Source organism: Oncorhynchus masou, chromosome 15, assembly GCF_036934945.1.
Source record: "Oncorhynchus masou masou isolate Uvic2021 chromosome 15, UVic_Omas_1.1, whole genome shotgun sequence".
Classification (NCBI taxonomy): Eukaryota; Metazoa; Chordata; class Actinopteri; order Salmoniformes; family Salmonidae; genus Oncorhynchus; species Oncorhynchus masou.
This window is the reverse complement of record NC_088226.1, coordinates 45,670,592-45,691,348: the sequence shown is the minus strand read 5'-3', so window position 1 is coordinate 45,691,348 and position 20,757 is coordinate 45,670,592. Positions and strand designations below refer to the sequence as shown.

The 20,757-nt window shown below is 45.5% G+C and overlaps 1 protein-coding gene and 1 non-coding gene across 3 annotated transcripts in view; both read right to left on the bottom strand.

Annotated features, from left to right (window-relative positions):
- The window catches only part of lnx1 (ligand of numb-protein X 1), an 86,271-nt gene that overhangs the window by 42,769 nt on the left and 22,745 nt on the right, over window positions 1-20,757 (bottom strand). The window lies entirely within an intron of this gene.
- Window positions 7,120-7,172, bottom strand: LOC135556967 (U7 small nuclear RNA). The gene has a single exon (XR_010458097.1). It is a non-coding gene; the product is annotated as a U7 small nuclear RNA (small nuclear RNA).

Here is a 20,757-nt window from a genome sequence, read left to right as displayed (position 1 = left end):
AGGTCACCACCATCTCAGGAGCAGTGGTTAATATGATGTGACCTCTGACCCATCACCCCGTGGATGCATCCATCTCCTCACCTCTACTTCCTGATCCAAGCTGCCCAGAGGGGACATCTATTTGACCTCATGACTAATGTCATCATCTTGACAAGAGATTCCTCCTCAAGCAACATCACACACCCAATACACAAACTGCTAGTGTATAATAGTATATTTTCTTACGTAGACAACTGATCATTGTATTTGTATTTATATTTTTTATGGTTGTTCTTCTGAAATAAAAACTGGATTGATACTGTCATATTGTCATTCTGTCTTGTCACCGTTTCTGTCTTATTTGATCAGTCAGTGTATAATTAAGCAATAAGGACCAATGGGGTGTCATGACGTTGGCCTCTTTGGGTATAGCAACCCCACCCGCAAATGGATTGATCTCTGACCTCAACAGCTAACTCTAATTCAACACTAATTATGCCATTAGTGGAAAAGCAGACAACAACGCTTTCCAAAATCAACCATCGGGCACAGGCCTCATAGGTAAGGTTCTCTCCAGTCTAGCCCTGATGTCTTGCCACCCAAGAGTGGCATCTGTCCAATACCGCAGTGCACAGCTGAGGTACGAGCAGGTAATGTGAGACATAAAGGGACAAAGGGAGAGAACCGGGAAACCAATGACAAATGCAGAAAAGGGAAAGATTCTGCTAGCTATGGAGCTGCGCTTGAAAACTGAACAATTAAATGTAATTGCAAAAACGTATGACGATGAACAAGCACAAGCTCTTCAACAAAATCGTCTTCTACAGGAACAAAATCATATGCTACAGGAACAAATAAATTTAGCCAAAACTAAATACGATGATGTCCACGCCAAACTAGATAAATCTAAAGAGTTATCTACAAACAGGAGCGCTCAACTTGATAACATGCATGCAGTTTTGTTGAACGTTACTCAAAGTAACACGGTTCTACTCAAAACGCTACAGTCCAAAGACGATCAGTTAATGAACACAATGACAAAGTTGGATGGCAAATCAGTAGAACTCATTGAAGTTGCTGACCAAATGAATGATGAGAGAACTCAGGTGATGAAGATGGAAAGATAAAGATGTTGAAAAACCTCTTGGGGCAGAATCCGATCCAAGGAGATATTACGATATCTCGACACATTCCATCAGCCAACATAATTGACCATTCTTTTCATGATTTTGAGCCAGCTGTCTCTGTGAATAAGCAACCTCCCTCCTCCTTGCAGTCATGCAATATGGTAGTTGAGATTAACTCCTCTTGCCCTTCGGACATTTCCGCAAGCACTGTGGGCGTCTCAGCAAGAAAAACATTGATGCGCAGAGTATACTCTGCTTCCGAAGATACACCTTCCACTTTGTTGGGGACTGTCACCCCTTACAATGACACTAATGGTGTCAGTTCAGCAACTGACCCGATGACTCCCACTGGTGAAACACTTTGCAAGGACATCACAGACCGATGTCCTTGTCTCAGTTCGCAGGTACTGAAGAGGTTGCCACACGCGGACGCGGTGGTGATTGACATGCCTCTACAGCCACTGAGCGTTTTGATGCACAAACACCAGGAGATTTGGTTGAAAGGCTATAGCCATTCTCATAACAATGCGGCTGCTGACAACTCGTACATAGGGTTCGACCTTTTCGTTTGCGCCTCGGACACCAACACCACCCGCTGGGGGAATAGTAGCCCAGACCCATGATGAGCCTCATCGAGGCCGGTGGGGGGGTCGAGACTACGGACAACACCGTAGGAGGCTGCCAGAGCATAAATCAAATCTAGTTGTAAACTCCCCTATGAGAACAGTGAGTAGCAGACAGGCCCCTGTACTGGGATTATTTTAGAACACATCTAAGATAGTACTGAGGTGTACCACACTGGTCGTAAAGGAAGTCCACCTCCAAAACAAATGGCAACAATAATCATTCCTTGCCATGTGTAGGATCAACTATAATACAACTAGTACAATGCTCCAATCATGTGTTCTGGTAGTATAATATTTCAGAATAAATCGGTAGGATAACTGGTCCCTTTGAGCAACAGTACCAATACCAGCATCAGTCAGTCCAGCTACAATCAGTAAGGAGGTTAGTGACCTAACCAATCAAATTACCCTTGACAACAGCGACATAGGAGTCACTCAGAGTGCAACACGTGGAGGGAATCTCCAGTGCACTCTTCCAATGGTTAACACACATGTCACTAATAAATAGAATCCTCCATTCAGGTGGAAAATTATTAGAATCATTCACAATGACCACACCACGTACGACTGGTCTAATACTTAGAGTACTTCCGTCGTGAGGTTAGCTCCTCCGTGGATAACGTAGCTATGAAATAGACTTCATACCTATCACCACTACAATAGTGGAAGACACCGTGACTTGTAGTAAAAACTACTATAGACTCCCTTGACACCAATTCTGACTGACCTCCAGGCATTGACCTGAAAATTACCTGACTACGTCAGACTCATTCAGAACAAGTTGTAATCTGCCAGGATACTTGCTTTTCTTCCCTTGACATGCGCGCTTGTGTAAACATAAACGCACATGCACAACAGAACATCCAATTAGGATTTATGCTAGGATCACTTAAGGGTCCAAGCAAAATACCAGCCTTAGTAAATTAGGTTGAACATTTACTACTTTACTTAGACTGTCCAAAACTAGTGCCTTACAGCTGTAAACTTATCACATAGTTATCAACTTAGGATAGTGCCTAAGCAACACACCAAGTAGGAAAACCCTAGATATGGCATAGAGACAATGCCATGATAGTCATTTTGCCAGAACATTGGACGAATGTAGAATACAGTCCGGAACATGAAATTTGTTCATACCTCAAGTTCTGTGAGGTGGAAGGATTTCCTTTGTCCTCTATGAAAGTTTACTCTCTCTCTACTATGTGGTCATGTGGCAGGATCACCAACCAGGACATCCCCTGGCCCCCCCTGGGGTACTGCAGCTTCCAGGGAACCTACCAAGGTATATCACTAGAAGGGACCGCAACGGCGATCACCAACCAGGTCATCCCCTGGCCCTCCCTGGGGTACTTTGCAGCTTCCAGGGAACCTACCAAGGTATATCACTAGAAGGGAACGCAACGGCGATCACCAACCGGACATCAACTGCCATCCTTGTGGTGGACTGCTCCGCTTTCAGAGAAGCCTACCAAGTTCAACCACCAGAGTGGACTGCAACGATGATCTACAAACAGGACATCACGTGATCATGATTTTATGTTGACAAACAAGATCCAAACCACCAGGGGGGATATGTCATGATGTTGGCCTCTGGGTATAGCAACCTCATCCACCTCTCCCTGCCTCCCCCTTGCCTCCTTCAACTAGGCTTCTGTGGTCAGAGGTCGTAAATTCCTGAGAAGACCCTGCCACATGGCCACATAGTAGAGAGAGAGTAAACTTTCATAGAGGACAAAGGAAATCCTTCCACCTCACAGAACTTGAGGTATGAACAAATTTCATGTTCCGGAGAAAGTGTAAAAGATCGGTGAAGAATCCAGCTACAAACTGGTCCGTTTGTCACAACTTGGGGAAGCTCATGGGAGACGGTGTGGCCACATTACCATAACACTGTTTATATAATAGCCTCAGATATGAGGTTTACATCTAATTGTTGTATAAGATGAATGAGTGAGTATGATACTGTTTGTATAATTGTGTAATGTGATTTTGGACTGTTTTATGAAGACAAAATAAAATTCCCTTTTGATTTGAACTAAATCAGAGGACCGCCCCTGAGCCCAGTTAGGATCAGGCCTCCTGGGGCAGCCCCTTTCCTGCCATTCCAAATAAAATCCAACTTTGAGAAATTATCAGCAGACCGAGCTTACCTCAATTACGAGATGGCTAAAAATTGCAGACCATGTGTTTCTCCATTAGGAGGACAAAGGTTGTAGACCATTGCTGAATCTTTTAACCATACCACGTGGTTAAACTCTTAGACTATCGATACCGACAGAATAAGAAGAAGTCTTAAGAAGAAAATAAGAAGAAGTCTTTTATACTAATTACTAGTCTGCAGCTAGAAATTCGGTATCATTGAACGCGAAGAACGACAACCGCCGAAACACCCATTCTATAACGAATGTCACTTTGAACTACCCCCTCTAACCTAGACAGAGAGGGAGAGAGACGGACAATTCTACGAAAGACACAAACCTTTCACCAGCGATCAAGACGACACACTGAGCGTAAATATATATATTGATTGCAATTGTTCCCGAATGAGTGAGCGTTCATGTGTAAAGGATTAGCATTCCAATTGTTATAATTATCACTCTGTAGTGACTTCTTAGTCGACCCCCCACTTCCCTTTTGTCGAACAAGCCACCATGCCGGTTTAGCCCACTAGGGCACATTCTCCTATCATTTCATGTAACCACATTTACCATGTTTGTTTGTTTGTTTATGCATTTCTGTGAATGACTTAGTTAGTAATAAATGAATGATTTAAGACAATTGCTGTATGGATGACTCATAGTGAAGACTTGGTTATCTGCACAAACCCACAATTTACGACATTTGGAATGAGACTGACGTGAGGTACAGTAAATAATTAATTAATTCGAAGACTAATTGATCAGATAAAATATAACTTTGTAATCTGAATATTTTTCCTTGGTGCCCCGACATCCTAGTTAATGAGTTACGTGATTAATCAGTTGATCGCGCAGTAACTAATTACAGAGAATCTTTGATAAAAACTATCAGTCTTCAGTTAATGATAGTAAAGACACTATAGGCGTGGTATATTGGCCATATACCACAATCCCCAGAGGTGCTTTATTGCTATTATAAACTGGTTACCAACGTAATTAGAAGAGTAAAAATATATGTTTTGTCATACCCGTGGTATATGGTCTGATATAGCTTTCAGCAAATTAGCATTCAGGGCTCGAACCACCCAGTATATGTATTGTGCTGCTCTTTGAGTCACTGTGGATAGGATCGGCTGACAGATGATTGAATTCAAATGTGAACAAATAAACGTTACAGTGGTTATAGAGAGCAGGTAACAAGGAGACATGAGGAATATAAAACACCACAGAGGTCTCAATGTCAAATTCTCCCTCATGAGACTAAGCGTATTCTCAAATTCCCAGCATTGTTCACGTGTTTCACGTCCCTACAGTCGCTCTGCAACACAAACAGAACACTCGCTCTGCGACACAAACAGAACACTCGCTCTGCGACACAAACAGAACACTCGCTCTGTGGCACAAACACAAACAGAACACTCGCTCTGTGACACAAACACAAACATAACATTCGCTCTGCGACACAAACAGAACACTCGCTCTGCGACACAAACAGAACACTCGCTCTGCGACACAAACAGAACACTCGCTCTGTGACACAAACAGAACACTCGCTCAGCGACACAAACACAAACAGAACACTCGCTCTGCGACACAAACAGAACACTCGCTCTGCAACACAAACAGAACACTCGCTCTGCAACACAAACAGAACACACGCTCTGCAACACAAACAGAACACTCGCTCTGCGACACAAACCGAACACTCGCTCTGCAACACAAACAGAACACACGCTCTGCAACACAAACAGAACACTCACTCTGCAACACAAACAGAACACACGCTATGCAACACAAACTGAACACTCGCTCTGCAACACAAACAGAACACACGCTCTGCGACACAAACTGAACACACGCTCTGCAACACAAACAGAACACACGCTCTGCAACACAAACAGAACACTCGCTCTGCAACACAAACAGAACACTCGAAAGGCACAAACACCAACGTGCACATACACGCGCACAACCCTACAATTGAAATCCTCACAAACTGAGCATGTCGGAGAGTGTGTTTGCAAATAGACAGCAAATAGCTGTCTCTGGTTTTCCCTCTCTTTCCCATAATAAAGGCTTTTGGTTGAAGTGCCAATAACGGAAGCTGAAACAACATTGTCCTGTCTCTCTGTAGAGCTATAAGAACAAACATTCATTAACTGTCTTTTTATGGGCTGGATCATACCAGACCCAGTTAGAGCTTCTACTAACACACTCAGACATACACAGCAAACCAGTCTGAAGCAGTGTTTTGTCTCAATCGAGGTCTGTCTGAGCAGGTCATGCTCTGTCCATACATCACAGACAGAGACATTTCATTCTGAACTGGCCTCTATATCTCACTTCCAGCCATAGGGCTTGACTGGCTCCACCAGTCTGCTCTAACAACAGACAGAGTTTGGGGAGCAGTCGGTTCAGTTCGGCATGGGGACTGACATTCAAAGAAGAGGGAGACGTTTCAGACAGTGGAGCCAAGCAGAGTCCCATTGATCATGATTTGTGGCCCAGTCAGAGCTTGGCTATGCTGGGACGCTTGCTATTACTAAACTCCACCTGTGTTCCACAAGCCTGTCAGATGGAGGGAGGTGTGTGTGCTTACGTGCATGCTTGCGCGCGTGTTTGTGCATGTATGTGTGTGGCGGTCTCTTTCAGAGCTAACATATTGAATCCTATCAAGAGTGTGGAGTCAGCAATATACCACTTAAGCAAGGGTGGTTGGAAGTGGTTGGATAGGAGAAGAATATTTCAATCCACAACGCTGAGCCCTGCTTCAGTGGAGAGGGACACCATCCTTCCACCTGTCACTCGACATCAATTTGTGTAATTAAAGCTGCATGTACATCAGTCACAAAGACTGCTGTTACACCAGCAAGTTACGTGCTTCAAGTGGGGCAAAATTAATTACTTCAGGACATTAAGAACTTTACAACGTGCACAAGAACACATGCGTATACACTTCCTCAAGCTCACACACACACCTCAGATACTGGAATACACCTACAGATGACAAGCCTGCAGTACAATACCTTTGGAGAAGCTGACAGTATGGAATTAAATCCTGAGAAAACATTCCCACATTTTACCAACGGCAGTGGAAAGATGAAAAACTAAGTTAACGGAGGTGTTCAGAGAGTGATTAACAACCCACATGACAAAATACTATGGTATAAACACTATAGTATTCACAAAATACTACTTTAGTATTTACTATAGTTTTTTTAGTTTTATTATTTTTTTCGACATCGAAGTGGAGGCTTTCTCCTTCAGGAAACCTACTGGAGAAATACTAAAAGAGCACATTTTTGAAAACCTGTAGGTAGGTAGATAGGTAGTGTCATGACTTGACTTTAACATTCATCTGAAGACTGTTAGTTATTCAATTTACTAACTATGTTTCATTGTTACCGAATTAAAATAATTATGTAACAATTAACTCATTAGCATTTGGGGCACCACGAGAGCGGTTCTTTAAAGAGTTACCATTTCCAGAATTAAACTCTAAAAGGTCTTTACATATCACATACATAAACTATCAACGGCGGCAGGGAGCTTAGTGGTTAGAGTACGGGCCAGTAACCGAAAGGTTGCTGGGTTGAATCCCTGAGCTGACAAGATAAAAATCTGTAGTTTTTTCACTGAACTTAGCAGTTAATCCACTGTTCCCTGGTAGACCGTCATTGTAATAAAGGTTAAAGGTTATCTGACTAAATAAAGGTTCAAATAAAAAGGTATATCATTCTGAACAGTCGTAACCTCCTTGCATCTGCAAAAACCAGAGCCTTACTTATGATTCAGTACTACACAAATTGGTTTAATTATTTATTTACTTGCTAGTTTAATGGGAACACGGGACAATCACACACACTCTGTACTGGTTATTGACTGGAGACGTAATACACTGAAAACAGGTCCCTTGCGGAATGACAACAACATGGATGCTTGTTATAGAAGAGATGGGGAGAGAGGGACAGAGACACTTAACATTGCCACATTCAGAAATTACTCTCACATACAATAACCATATACTTTGCACAGAAACCTGCGCCCGTTTTGAGCAAGAAATCATGAAGGGTATGAAGGAAGCAGTAGAGTCTGTACCATCAATCTGGACATCCAAATATGATCCAAGTAATAAGTTCACACAAGGTGTGTGACCAGTGCATCCCAAGTGGTTTGAAGAATGCATTATCTATGCTAGAGGAAGCTCACGGTACATGTTTTTTTCTCTCAGAGACAACACCCTAGTCATTGTCTCGTGTGTGCCTTGTTAAGGCTTTGATACCCTTAATTCAAATCCCCTTCCTTCTGGGAATCAGAGGCACAGGGTTGCTTTAGCCACTTAGGCATATCTCCACTGCTGCTTAGAACATTAAAGGCTGTCTGGAGGAATTAAAGCCACAATCTCTCCAGTCTGAGGCCAGAGCAGGGAACCCAGACAACAGTCCCCAAGTCGCAGAGGGACAGGGTGGTCCTGAAGCTGGGGACCCTAGAGAGAAGAACCAATGAGCGAAGACAAACAAATGTTGGATAATTTTCTTCCGAACAAACTACTCTTTTTCTTTCTCTGCCCTCCTATCTAATACACAAACAAAACCTCCTCCTGTACTGTTGTGTAAATTGTGTTTTTCTGCCCTCTCTCTTCCCTCCCCTGTGTGTCAGTGTGTGATTTGTGTTGCGGGGGATCATGGTTCAGCTTAGTGCTGGCTCATTAGAGCTAGCTGCCTGCCTCAGCAGCAGTACACCATGCCTAGTTCTCCACAGTCACAGACAGACACAGAGAGACGCTTCAGTAATCACATTATCTCCATTAACCCTGTGATCTGGATAGAGATAGCTAAGAAACACCTTCTCTGGCACAATAATAGTTACCCAGCATTCCGTGGGAGGGGCGGTGGAGGAGAGAGGGGAGGATGCGCCCTGGCTGGCTGTGACAAAAACAGTCTTCTTCTTGTGATGTGAAATAAACACCAGCTCACAACTCATCAAAGCCTGTGAGATTCTCCAATCCTCTTTAGGGGTGAGTGGATTATCCTCCCTAACCCAAATACGCTACGCTCTCCCTCTCTCGACCGACTGCAGCAGACAATAATATTATCAGCACAGAATACACAGACAGCACAAATAACCACAGACCATTATTAAAATATGAGCTAGATCAGTCAGTCTGGTGTGGACATGTAACGGCATTTGTCTTCCTCTGACGAGGATTATGAGAGATCGGACCAATGTGCAGCGTGGTATGTGTCCATGTTAATATTTAATAAATCAACTGAACACTGAATAACAAAACAACAAAGTGAAAGAACGAAACGACAACGAAACAGTCCTGTCTGGTGAAGACACAAAACAGAAAATAATCACCCACAAAACACAGGTGGGAAAAGGCTACCTACGTATGATTCTCAATCAGAGACAACAAACGACACCTGCCTCTGATTGAGAACCATACCAGGCGGAACACATAACCACAACATAGAAAAAAGAACATAGACTACCCACCCCAACTCACGCCCTGACCAAACTAACACAAAGACATAACAAAGGAACTAAGGTCAGAACGTGACAGGACACAGGGTTCCTTGTATTTGTGTGTGTGGATGTTTGTGTATGTGTTTGTGTATATGTTTGTGTGTGTATAGTGTGTGTGTATATGTGTGCATGCATGTGAATGGCCTTGACTACCCAGAGTGTCTGTCAGGGATGGGCCAGTGTTGTGACCTGAACCCTGATGGACGTATCCATTCTGAAGTTGGTGTATAGCAGGGGTGGGCAATTCAAGTCCTCGAGGGCCTGATTGGTGTCAGGCTTTTCCCCCATCCCTAGCAAACACAGCTGATTAATCAGATTTCATTCTAAACTGGAGATCATGATTAGGTGATTATTGGAGTCAGGTGTGTTAGCTGGGGCTGGGGAAAAACTGTGACACCAAGCAGGCCCTCTAGGACTGGAATTGCCCACCCCTGGTGTATAGCATCCTCTCTGTGGTGTGTGATGGCTACCGAGAGTCATGAACCAACCCAGTCCCCGCCCTTCCCCCCTACTGGCGGTAGAGATGACAGCAGTGTTAATCCGGACTGTTGGAGTACTGCAATCCTTTCCCAGCTCACTCCATGACAGCTCAGTTCTTAAGACGTATTGGGAAATATAACTCCTGACATAACAGGCTGAGAGAAAAGGAAAATATGATTCTGTTCTGCTTCAGGCCTGAAGCTTTTCTTTGGCACTGTGAAAGGCGGGACATTTGTATGTGAAAGAGATAGTTGTTTGGGACAGACAATACCTCCCAACAGTAGGCCTATATTGGGAATACAAATGACATTAAAGCATTCTGGGAAGTATGATATCCCATCATTCCCGAGCGTTTTTAATCACCCTATCGTCTAAACCGAGGAGTATCATCTTCCTTATCTCTATCCGTGCTTTGTCACAAGATCAAACTGAAGCTCCTTGCTTTGGCGAAAAAGCCTCTGGATTAAGAAACTCTAAATCTCACTAATCTTACAAAAAGAAGAGGAGAAAAAAGCTTCTTCTTTTCCTTCTCGCTCTCTGTCTAATAAAACGTATCCCTCTGAGCTCCTCTTGATGTCTGCTCCAAAAGGAAAACTCTTGACAGCAAACTGTCTGCATGTCAGACAGAGCTTTTGGCTAAGACACGTCACAGAGGAACACTCACAACCCACTGGGTACAGACGTCATTTCAATGTCTAGTTTTGATTTCATTTTGGATAGGTTGTCAACTAACGTGAATTCAAAGTGAAATCAACAAAACATTTCACCATGTTAATGGATTTAGGTTAAAAGATGGGTGAAAAAATATAAAATTCCCTTAAATTGCTCACTTTTTCAAATCCATTCAGTTTTCCACATTTGTTTTGAAATGGTATGGAAACAATGTAGATTGAAGCAAGTTTTGCCCAATGGGTTTAAACTGTTTGATGAAATAAAACGCAGCTCTTCCTTTCTTTGCCTCAGCCTCTCCACATGCACACATACACCACAGGAGGTTGGTGGCACCTTAATTGGGGTGGACGGCTCATGGTAATGGCTGGAGTGGAATAAGTAGAAAGTTATCAAATACACCAAATACATGGTTTGATGCCATTACATTTGCTCCGTTCCAGCCGTTATTATGAGCCATCCTCCCCTCAGCAGCCTCCACTGATGTACGCACACACACACACACACACACACACACACACACACACACACACACACACACACACACACACACACACACACACACACACACACACACACACACACACACACACACACACACACACACACACACACACACACACGCGCGCACTCACTCACAGGCTCACAGTCCACTGAGGCATGACATGGGGAGGGAAATTGTTAATTAATTAAATCCATATTGACAAAGGCCTGGAGAAAAGAGGAGAACATCTGTGTTCACTAGCTCCTTAATTAGATCAATTTATCAATTATAAAACCTTGCTTTATTTTGGGAAGATCATATACGTAGGGAGGGAGGGTGGGAGGGAAGGGGGGAGAGAATGAATGATGAACTGAAAAAACTTGAATTAGTAGGCGTGCTGGTGTGTTGATTGGATGGTGTTGCATTTTCTCAGAGGAAATGTCAGCTATAGGGTGTGACTCAACGACAAAGCACTTCAGGTCCCGAGTCGAACACGTCCGGGGCCAATATCACAGACTCCCCCCACGCACAAAATCCGGCTACTGTAAGTCTGGTTTGGCAGGATTGGTTCACCTGTGTTGATGATCTAAAAGAAAACCCTCCCAGCCCTGAGTCAATGAGGTCATCTTCCTCCAACTTCCTGAGCTCTGAATCAGGCCTTTTCTCCAATCAATACCAGTCAGATCATCAGCCAATGCCATGACCTGACATGATCAGCTAGGAAGGACATTGATGCAGCAGTCATTGCATGAGTGTCGCGTTTCAACCAACCCGAGAGTCTTTCTCTCTGTCCTCTGTACTCCTCTCTCCCTCATCTCCTATTCCTCCATCCTGTTCTCAATTTTGTACACTCTCCCTCCATCCTTTATGCTCTATCCTACTCTCTCTCCCTCTACCTCTGTAACTCTGTCTCTCTCTCTGTCAGATTTATTCTCTCCTCCTGGGTTTGGGAGCGTAGCAAGCTCTGAGATCGCTACAATCACGGCAGCTCCACTACATAAAAAGGCTTTGCTGAAGAAGCCTATCTCAGTAGTGCAATGTCCACACCAAACGTTGTATTTCATGCAAATTCCAGCAATCGTCAGTGCTTCAGTCAGTGTAAGCATATAAGGCAAAAACCATGGCAGCTAAGAATGACTGCAGTGGGAATTGCGCATGTATCATTCTTTCCAGCATCTATGTCTGTGTTAATTGTTGTGAAGAAAAACACAATTAGCTATAAGGGGAGGTATGTGGAGGTTGTGGAGATATGTGGAGGTATGTGGAGGTTGTTATACGTGTGTGTATGTGTGAGCACTTCACATGCGTGTTTGAACGTGAACGTAAGAACCTTCAATGTTAAAAGTCATGGACAGCCTAAGGCTCCAGATGACTTGTAGGTGAATTCTACATCTGTCCTATTCACTGTGACATTAGAGGCCTGTGTGTGTGGGTGTATAGTTATTTGTACGGGAGTCATGCAGCCTATGATGAAAATCTTTCAAGTGGGAGAACTTGCACAATTGGTGGCTGACTAAATACATTTTTGCCCCACTGTATGTATGCTAGTCCAGTATATATGAACAATAGATTGTAATCTCCTATTAACTTCAATTTATGTTGTATTTTTGTTTGTGGTTGGTCTACTTTCCCCTCATATGCTACTAATACAGCGCCAGAGTAGCCTAGCACGCAAAACATTTCACATATCTGGCATTTTGTCAGTATGTGCAACACTGTGTTTCCATGTGTGTGTGTGTGTGTGTGTGTGTGTGTACATTATTATCCTGGGTATATAACAACACTCCTATATAAACCTCTGTTAAGTGCATCCCATGGGTCCTGTGTGCTCTTTCTGCTGGTATCACATAGTGCTCAATGCGCCTCTCCTCTCTACGGTCTCGTTTCTCACATGGTCACATGGTCTGAGGGTGGTGGTGGGGGTGGGGGTATTGCTCTCGGACCCATGCCTACACCAGCCTGTTCAAGGTTGGTCAGCCTGTCCAAACAAGGCAACTATCCCTGCGGCGCAATACCGTAGTTACGCTGGGCACTGGTCCCTAGTCCCTGGTGGTGTCCCTGTTTGTTTCCCGGTCCACACAACGTGCTGCAACAAGCTCTCACAGTCTCATGTTTTCATAAAACTAATTTTGAAGTTGTTCCAAACATCAAATTTTGAAGTGTTTAAGATTAAGTTTAGGCATTAATGCCAATTTTTTAAGGTTAGTGATGTACTGGGCTGTCTGCAACATCCTCTGTATCCTCAACATCCTTCAGGCATGAACTCCGAACGGTCAAGGTAAATTATAAGATAAATTATAAGAAGGCTTTAAACAGAAATCTCAAAAACTACTTTCTATTGCTGGATTTGAACATGCAACCTTTGACACCAGATGCTGACACCAATCTCCACTTTTACAACAACCTCACAAAACAGAAACCTACCCGAAGGTAACAACGCTCACTGTTACTCCTAGTGGCCGGTTTCCATGTCATCTCCCGACGTCCTCAGGCATGGATGGATGTTGAATACTGACTTGTATCAGGGGGGACCTGGCTGTACGTATCACGGTGGTGCTGGGTGACGTGACACCAGCTCAGCTAGGGGCGTGGCAAGTGGCAGCCACTGTTACCCCTAGCGGCCGGTGGTGCTGGGTGACGTGACACCAGCTCAGCTAGGGGCGTGGCAAGAGGCAGCCACTGTTACCCCTAGTGGCCGGTGGTGCTGGGTGACGTGACACCAGCTCAGCTAGGGGCGTGGCAAGAGGCAGCCACTGTTACCCCTAGTGGCCGGTGGTGCTGGGTGACGTGACACCAGCTCAGCTAGGGGCGTGGCAAGACGCAGCTAGGGCATCAAATCACTGACATGACAGATTAGACTAGATTCTGCTTTCCTCTCCTCTGCCCTTCTCTCCTCTCTCTCTCTCTGTCTCTCCCTCTTTCCCTGTCTCAGAGACAGCTGCACTCCAGTGTCTCTGCTCTGGCCACTCATATGGAACGTCCAGTGGTGATGAGAAATTCAGCAGAGGGGATATATCCACCTTGTAGAACAGGATGCAGCTCAACAGACATACTGATACAGGCAGACCAAAGGCACACAGATACAGGCAGACCAAAGGCACACTGATACAGGCAGACCAAAGGCACACTGATACAGGCAGACCAAAGGCACACTGATACAGGCAGACCAAAGGCACACTGATACAGGCAGACCAAAGGCACACTGATACAGGCAGACCAAAGGCACACTGATACAGGCAGACCAAAGGCACACAGATACAGGCAGACCAAAGGCACACTGATACAGGCAGACCAAAGACACACTGATACAGGCAGACCAAAGACACACTGATACAGGCAGACCAAAGGCACACTGATACAGGCAGACCAAAGGCACACTGATACAGGCAGACCAAAGGCACACTGATACAGGCAGACCAAAGACACACTGATACAGGCAGACCAAAGGCACACTGATACAGGCAGACCAAAGGCACACTGATACAGGCAGACCAAAGGCACACTGATACAGGCAGACCAAAGGCACACTGATACAGGCAGACCAAAGGCACGCTGATACAGGCAGACCAAAGACACACTGATACAGGCAGATCAAAGGCCTATTCAACAGGATAGTATGAATGCCTTGTTATTCCTCAGTATGTGTCATTATTTTACAATACGGCTCGGCAGTAGAATACTACAGTACTAAAGTATAGTATACATGTACAAACAAACACATGTTCTGCAAAATGCATACCCACCCAATGAACACAGTATATTGAATAAAACCTCTCCTTGTCCCAGTCTGTAATCCCCACGTTTTAAGATGACAACCATCATGCCTGTTCCCAAGAACTCCACGGCTTCATGCCACAATGACTACCTCCTTGTAGCACCCACATCTGTAATCATGAAGTGCTTTGAGAGGCTGGTTATGGCACACATCAACTCCATCATCCCAGACACCATAGACCCACTCTAATTTGCATACCGCCACAACAGATCGATAAACAGATCCACTCCACATTGCCCTCACCCACCAAGATAAGAGGAATACCTATGTGAGAATGCTGTTCAATCATTACAGCTCAGCATTCAGCTCAACACCATTGTCAACCTCCAAGATTTTCACCAAGCTTAGTACCCTGGGGCTGAACACCTCCCTCTGAAACTGGATCCTGGACTCCTTGATGGACAAACCCCAGGTAGTAAGGGTAGGCAGCATCACCTCCGCCACGCTCACCCTTAACACGGGGGCCCCACAGCGGTGTGTGCTTTCCCCCCTCCTGTGCTCCCTGTTTACCCACGACTGCATGGCCACGAATGACTCCAACACCATCATCAAGTTTGCTGACGACGTGAATTTTGGTAGGCCTGATCACCGGCGACGATGAGACAGCCTGCAAGGAGGCGGTGTGGTGCTGGGACATCTCCCTCAACGTCAGTATGACCAAGGAGCTGATTGTGGATTACAGGAAACGGGGGGTGGCGAGCAAACCCCCATCCACATCGACAGGCTGCAGTGGAGCTTCAAGTTCCTCGCGGTCACAAAATTTTTTAAATGGTCCACATACGCACAGTTGTGAAGAAAGCGCAACAGGCTCTCTTCTCCCTCAGGAGGTTGAAAAGGTTTGTCATGGGCCCTCAAAACCACTGAGAGCACTTTGACAGGCTGCATCACCGTTTGGGATAGAAACAGCACCGCTCTCGATCACATAACGCTACAGAGGATGTTGCAGACAGCCCAGTACATCACTGGGGCAGAGCTCCCTGCCATCCAGGACCTCTATATCAGGCGGTGTGAAAGGAAGGACCGGAAAAACAAGATAGACTTTAGCCACCCAAGCCATAGACTGTTCGCTCTGCTTCCACACGGCAAGCGGTACCAGTGCATCAAGTCAGACACCAACAGGCTCCGGAACAGCTTCAAGCCATAAGACTGCTTAATATCTAACAGAATGGCTACGTGGACTAGTTGACTCTTCTATTTGATTTATATTTTTACACTCTCTATGCAGTCTCTATGCACACTCACAGGACTCTACACACTCACGCACACTGACACTCCAACACACACATAACATGTACACACATTTATACTGACTTTACACACACGCACATACACTTACTCACATCAAATTAAATGTTATTAGTCACATGCGCCAAATACAACAGGTGTAGAACTTACAGTGAATTAAAGAGCAGCAGTAACATAACAATAGCGAGCCTATATATACAGGGGGTACTGGTACAGAATCAATGTGTAGGGGAACTGGTTAGTCGAGGTAATTGAGGTAATATGTACATGTAGGTAGAGTTATTAAAGTTACTATGCATAGACAATAACAGAGAATAGCATCAACGTAAAAGGGGGGGGGCTGTGTAAGTAGTCTGGGTAGCCATTTGACTAGATGTTCAGGAGTCTTGTGGCTTAGGGGTAGAAGCTATTTAGAAGCCACTTGGACCTAGACTTGGCGCTCTGGTACTGCTTGCCGTGCTGTACCAGAGAGAATAGTCTATGACTAGGGTGGCTGGAGTCTGTGACAATTTTTAGGGCCTTCCTCTGACACTGCCTGGTATAGAGGTCCTGGATGGCAGGAAGCTTGGCCCCGGTGATGTACTGAGCCATGCACACTACCCTCTGTAGTGCCTTGCAGTCGCAGGCCGAGCAGTTGCCATACCAGGCAGTGATGCAACCAGTCAGGATGCTCTCAATGATGCAGCTGTAGAACATTTTGGAGTCGTGCCTGGCCGTGTAGTCATGAGTGAACAGGGAGTACAGGAGGGGACTGAGCACACACCCCTGAGGGGCCCCTGTGCTGAGGATCAGTGTGGCGGATGTGTTGTTACCTATCCAACCCAACCTACCCAACTAACATCAAGGCGGTGGCCCGTTCCTGTAGGTTCATGCTCTACAACATCCGCAGAGTACGACCCTGCCTCACACAGGAAGCGGCGCAGGTCCTAATCCAGGCACTTGTCATCTCCCGTCTGGATTACTGCAACTCGCTGTTGGCTGGGCTCCCTGCCTGTGCCATTAAACCCCTACAACTCATCCAGAACGCCGCAGCCCGTCTGGTGTTCAACCTTCCCAAGTTCTCTCACGTCACCCCGCTCCTCCGCTCTCTCCACTGGCTTCCAGTTGAAGCTCGCATCCGCTACAAGACCATGGTGCTTGCCTACGGAGCTGTGAGGGGAACGGCACCACAGTACCTCCAGGCTCTGATCAGGCCCTACGCCCAAACAAGGGCACTGCGTTCATCCTGCCTCTGGCCTGCTCGCCTCCCTACCACTGAGGAAGTACAGTTCCCGCTCAGCCCAGTCAAAACTGTTCGCTGTTCTGGCTCCCCAATGGTGGAATAAACTCCCTCACGACGCCAGGACAGCGGAGTCAATCACCACCTGAAACCCCACCTCTTTAAGGAATACCTAGGATAGGATAAAGTAATCCTTCTCACCCCCCCCCTTAAATGATTTAGATGCACTATTGTAAAGTGGCTGTTCCACTGGATGTCATAAGGTGAATTCACCAATTTGTAAGTCGCTCTGGATAAGAGCGTCTGCCAAATGACTTAAATGTAATGTAAATGTACCCTTACCACCTGGGGGCACCCCATCAGGGGCACCCCATCAGGAAGTCCAGGATCCAGTTGCAGAGGGAGGTGTTTAGTCCCAGAATCCTTAGCTTATTGAAGAGCTTTGAAGGTATTATGGTGTTGAATGCTGAGCTGTAGTCAATGAATAGCATTCTCACATAGGTGTTCCTTTTATCCAGGTGGGAAAGAGCAGTGTGGAGTGCAATAGAGATTGCATCATCTGTTAATCTGTTGGGGCGGTATGCAAATTGGTGTGGGCCTTTCCATGACCAGCCTTTCAAAGCACTTCATGGCAACAGACGTGAGTACTACAGGTCGATAGTCATTTAGGCAGGTTACCTTTGTGTTCTTGGGCACAGGGACTATGGTGGTCTGCTTAAAACATGTTGGTATTACAGACACGGACAGGGAGAGGTTGAAAATGTCAGTGAAGACACTTGCCAGTTGTTCAGTGCATGTTCGCAGTACACGTCCTGGAAATCTGTCTGACCTGACGGCCTTGTGAATGTTGACCTGTTTGAAGGTCTTATTCACATCGGCTGCGGAGAGCGTGATCAAACAGTCATCTGGAACAGCTAGTGCTCTCATGCATGTTTTTACCCCTATGCATATCTGCCTTTGTCACTCCAGTAGCTCTGCACATTGTAAATATGATATTGGAACTGAACCTCTACATAGCTTCTTACTTTCTCGTGTTCTTCTTATTTCTTATTTCTTGAGTGTTTTTGTTCTACCTTATGTTATTTTTAGTTCTACATTGATATTGATGGCTGCATTGATGGGTTTGATTGATTTCTGCATTATTGGGTTTGATGATTGATTGCTGCATTGTTAGGTTTAGGGCTGCAAGAAAGGCATTTCACTGTACTTGGGCACGTGACATTAAAACTTGAAACTTGGAAGTGCTGACTTGCATACAAACTGCATCTCTCGAACCTCACAATCTCCATCGCCTCCCCCATGTCCTCCAAGCGTGTGACCCGCGGGCCTTGCTCAACATGTCTGCATGAATACAGTGAAATTAGTTAGAGGAGAAGACTCTCAAAGTCACAAAGACGACCCTCTGCTCTCTTATTCTCATGAATAAATTATTATGTAAATAATTAATCACTGCTCTTGTGTGTGTTTCTTGTGCACATGGGCCCGGTGATAAGTGTGTGCCTCTGTGTGCATGTGTGCGTGCGTATATGCAGTACACTGTATCTCTCTTAAAGTGTGTCCTTTACACTTGTCCGGGGGGGGGGTCCTCCACACACCACAGTTGTCTTTTCATCCATGTATACCGCATGTCCTTATGGTAAGGTGTGAATAGCTAAAGAAAATGTGTTTTGCGCATTCTACGTGAGCACCATTCACTAACAGTCTCCACAGAGACAGTTAAGAATATAAGCATAAGAAGTCTAGTAGGATAAGAAGTTGCCTGTTGGCTTGATGTTAACCATTGCCTGTCACTCTGCCCTCCACTCCTCTGCTCTCCTCTGCCTCAGACCGCTGAGATGAAGAGCTGCAGAAAAATGATTCATATTTAATCCCAACAAAAGTCTAATTAGTGAAGCCAGCCCTCCACCCTGCCACTGGGCTAAGATGGACCAGGATGGTAGTCGACTAGCATGGGTAGTCGGGGTACTGTATGTCTTTGGTTGGTGATGGATTGGACCTGGAATAAACAAATGCCTCTTATCGTTCAGATCCCTTGCTCTGTGGCCGGGTGGCGGGCTGATCCCATTAGGATGTGTCCGTGCGGAAAGCATCTGGGACGCCACAGCTCTCTACGTCGAGCTTTGGAGATTCAGGCTGAAAGGACGGAAGCTAAGTTAATCATAGCGTTTAAGACAAGTCAGCCCAGGACCCAGAAATGAACAAATTAACGTTCTATAGTACTGCACTGTGATTATCAGGGGAGTAGAGGGCGTGTGTGCTGGGAGAGAGGTGAGACATCTGTGTGCGTGGCAGCGTGTGTGCGTGGCAGCGTGTGTGCGTGGCAGCGTGTGTGCGTGGCAGCGTGTGTGTGTGTTATGGAAAAAGAGAGTGGATTATGTGTATGTTTGCAAAAGGGGTGGTAAGTGGATGCAGTGTTTATGTATTTTGTGTGTGTGTGTGTACAGCATGTACAGGGACACATGGGGATAAATGACATAGGTGCTCTTGTGTGTATGCCAGTGCTGCGCTGGTTGTTGCTGAAGGAGGATAAGGGGGGTAACTCTATTCCAGATTTAATTACGGAGCAACTCTCTCTGTCTCTCTCTCTCTCACTCTCTCTCTCTCTCTCTCGTATTTTTAACTCTGCATCATTGGGAAAGAGCACCTGTGCTATACGGCGCATGAGACAAATAAAATATCATTTGATTTTACAATATATTACAATATGATTTCTCTCATAGAATTAAATCCCTTTTGTGGGAAACAGGGAAATGCAGCAACTGAGACACAGAGAAAAGCGTAGTGAGAGGAGAAGAGAGTATAAGCAAGCGAGAGAGAGGGTGAGAGAGATGAGCTGATGGTCAGACAGAGGGAGGCTCCTGGCTGTCAGGGCACTGGATAAAGATGAATGGTGTGCCACTGCTCTCCAGCCAGCCAGAAAAACACCATGTCCGCTCCTGTTTTCCCTCTCTATCATGCCACAATCAGCAAAAGCCCCGTCACAGAGACAGCACTGCGCACAGACACACAGAAACACACACACACACAAACACACTCACAGAAACACACACACAAACACACTCACAGAAGCACACACCTGAGGAGAGGAGAGAAAGCACTCGTGGTATTTACAAACAATCATTCATTGCAATGACCCACATACTGAGTGTGCTCCCAATGAGCCCCTCAGTCTCCCATTGCTAAGGCAGCAATACGCATGGATGGACAGATGGAAGTGACCTTATCCCCTCCTGTCTCCTCTTATTTCCCCTGCTCTCTCTCCTCTCCTCTGCCCTTCTTCTTCTATTCCCTGCTTTCTATTTCCATTCTCCTCTCCTCCTTTACTGTCCCCTCCTCTCCCTCACCTCTCTCGCCTTTCCCTTCTCTCCTCCTCTGCTCTTTTTTTTTACCTCTCTTCCCCCTCGCTCTCTCTCTAGCCATCTCTCTCGCTCTCTCTCTAGCCATCTCTCTCTCTCTCTCTCTAGTCATCTCTCTCGCTCTCTCTCT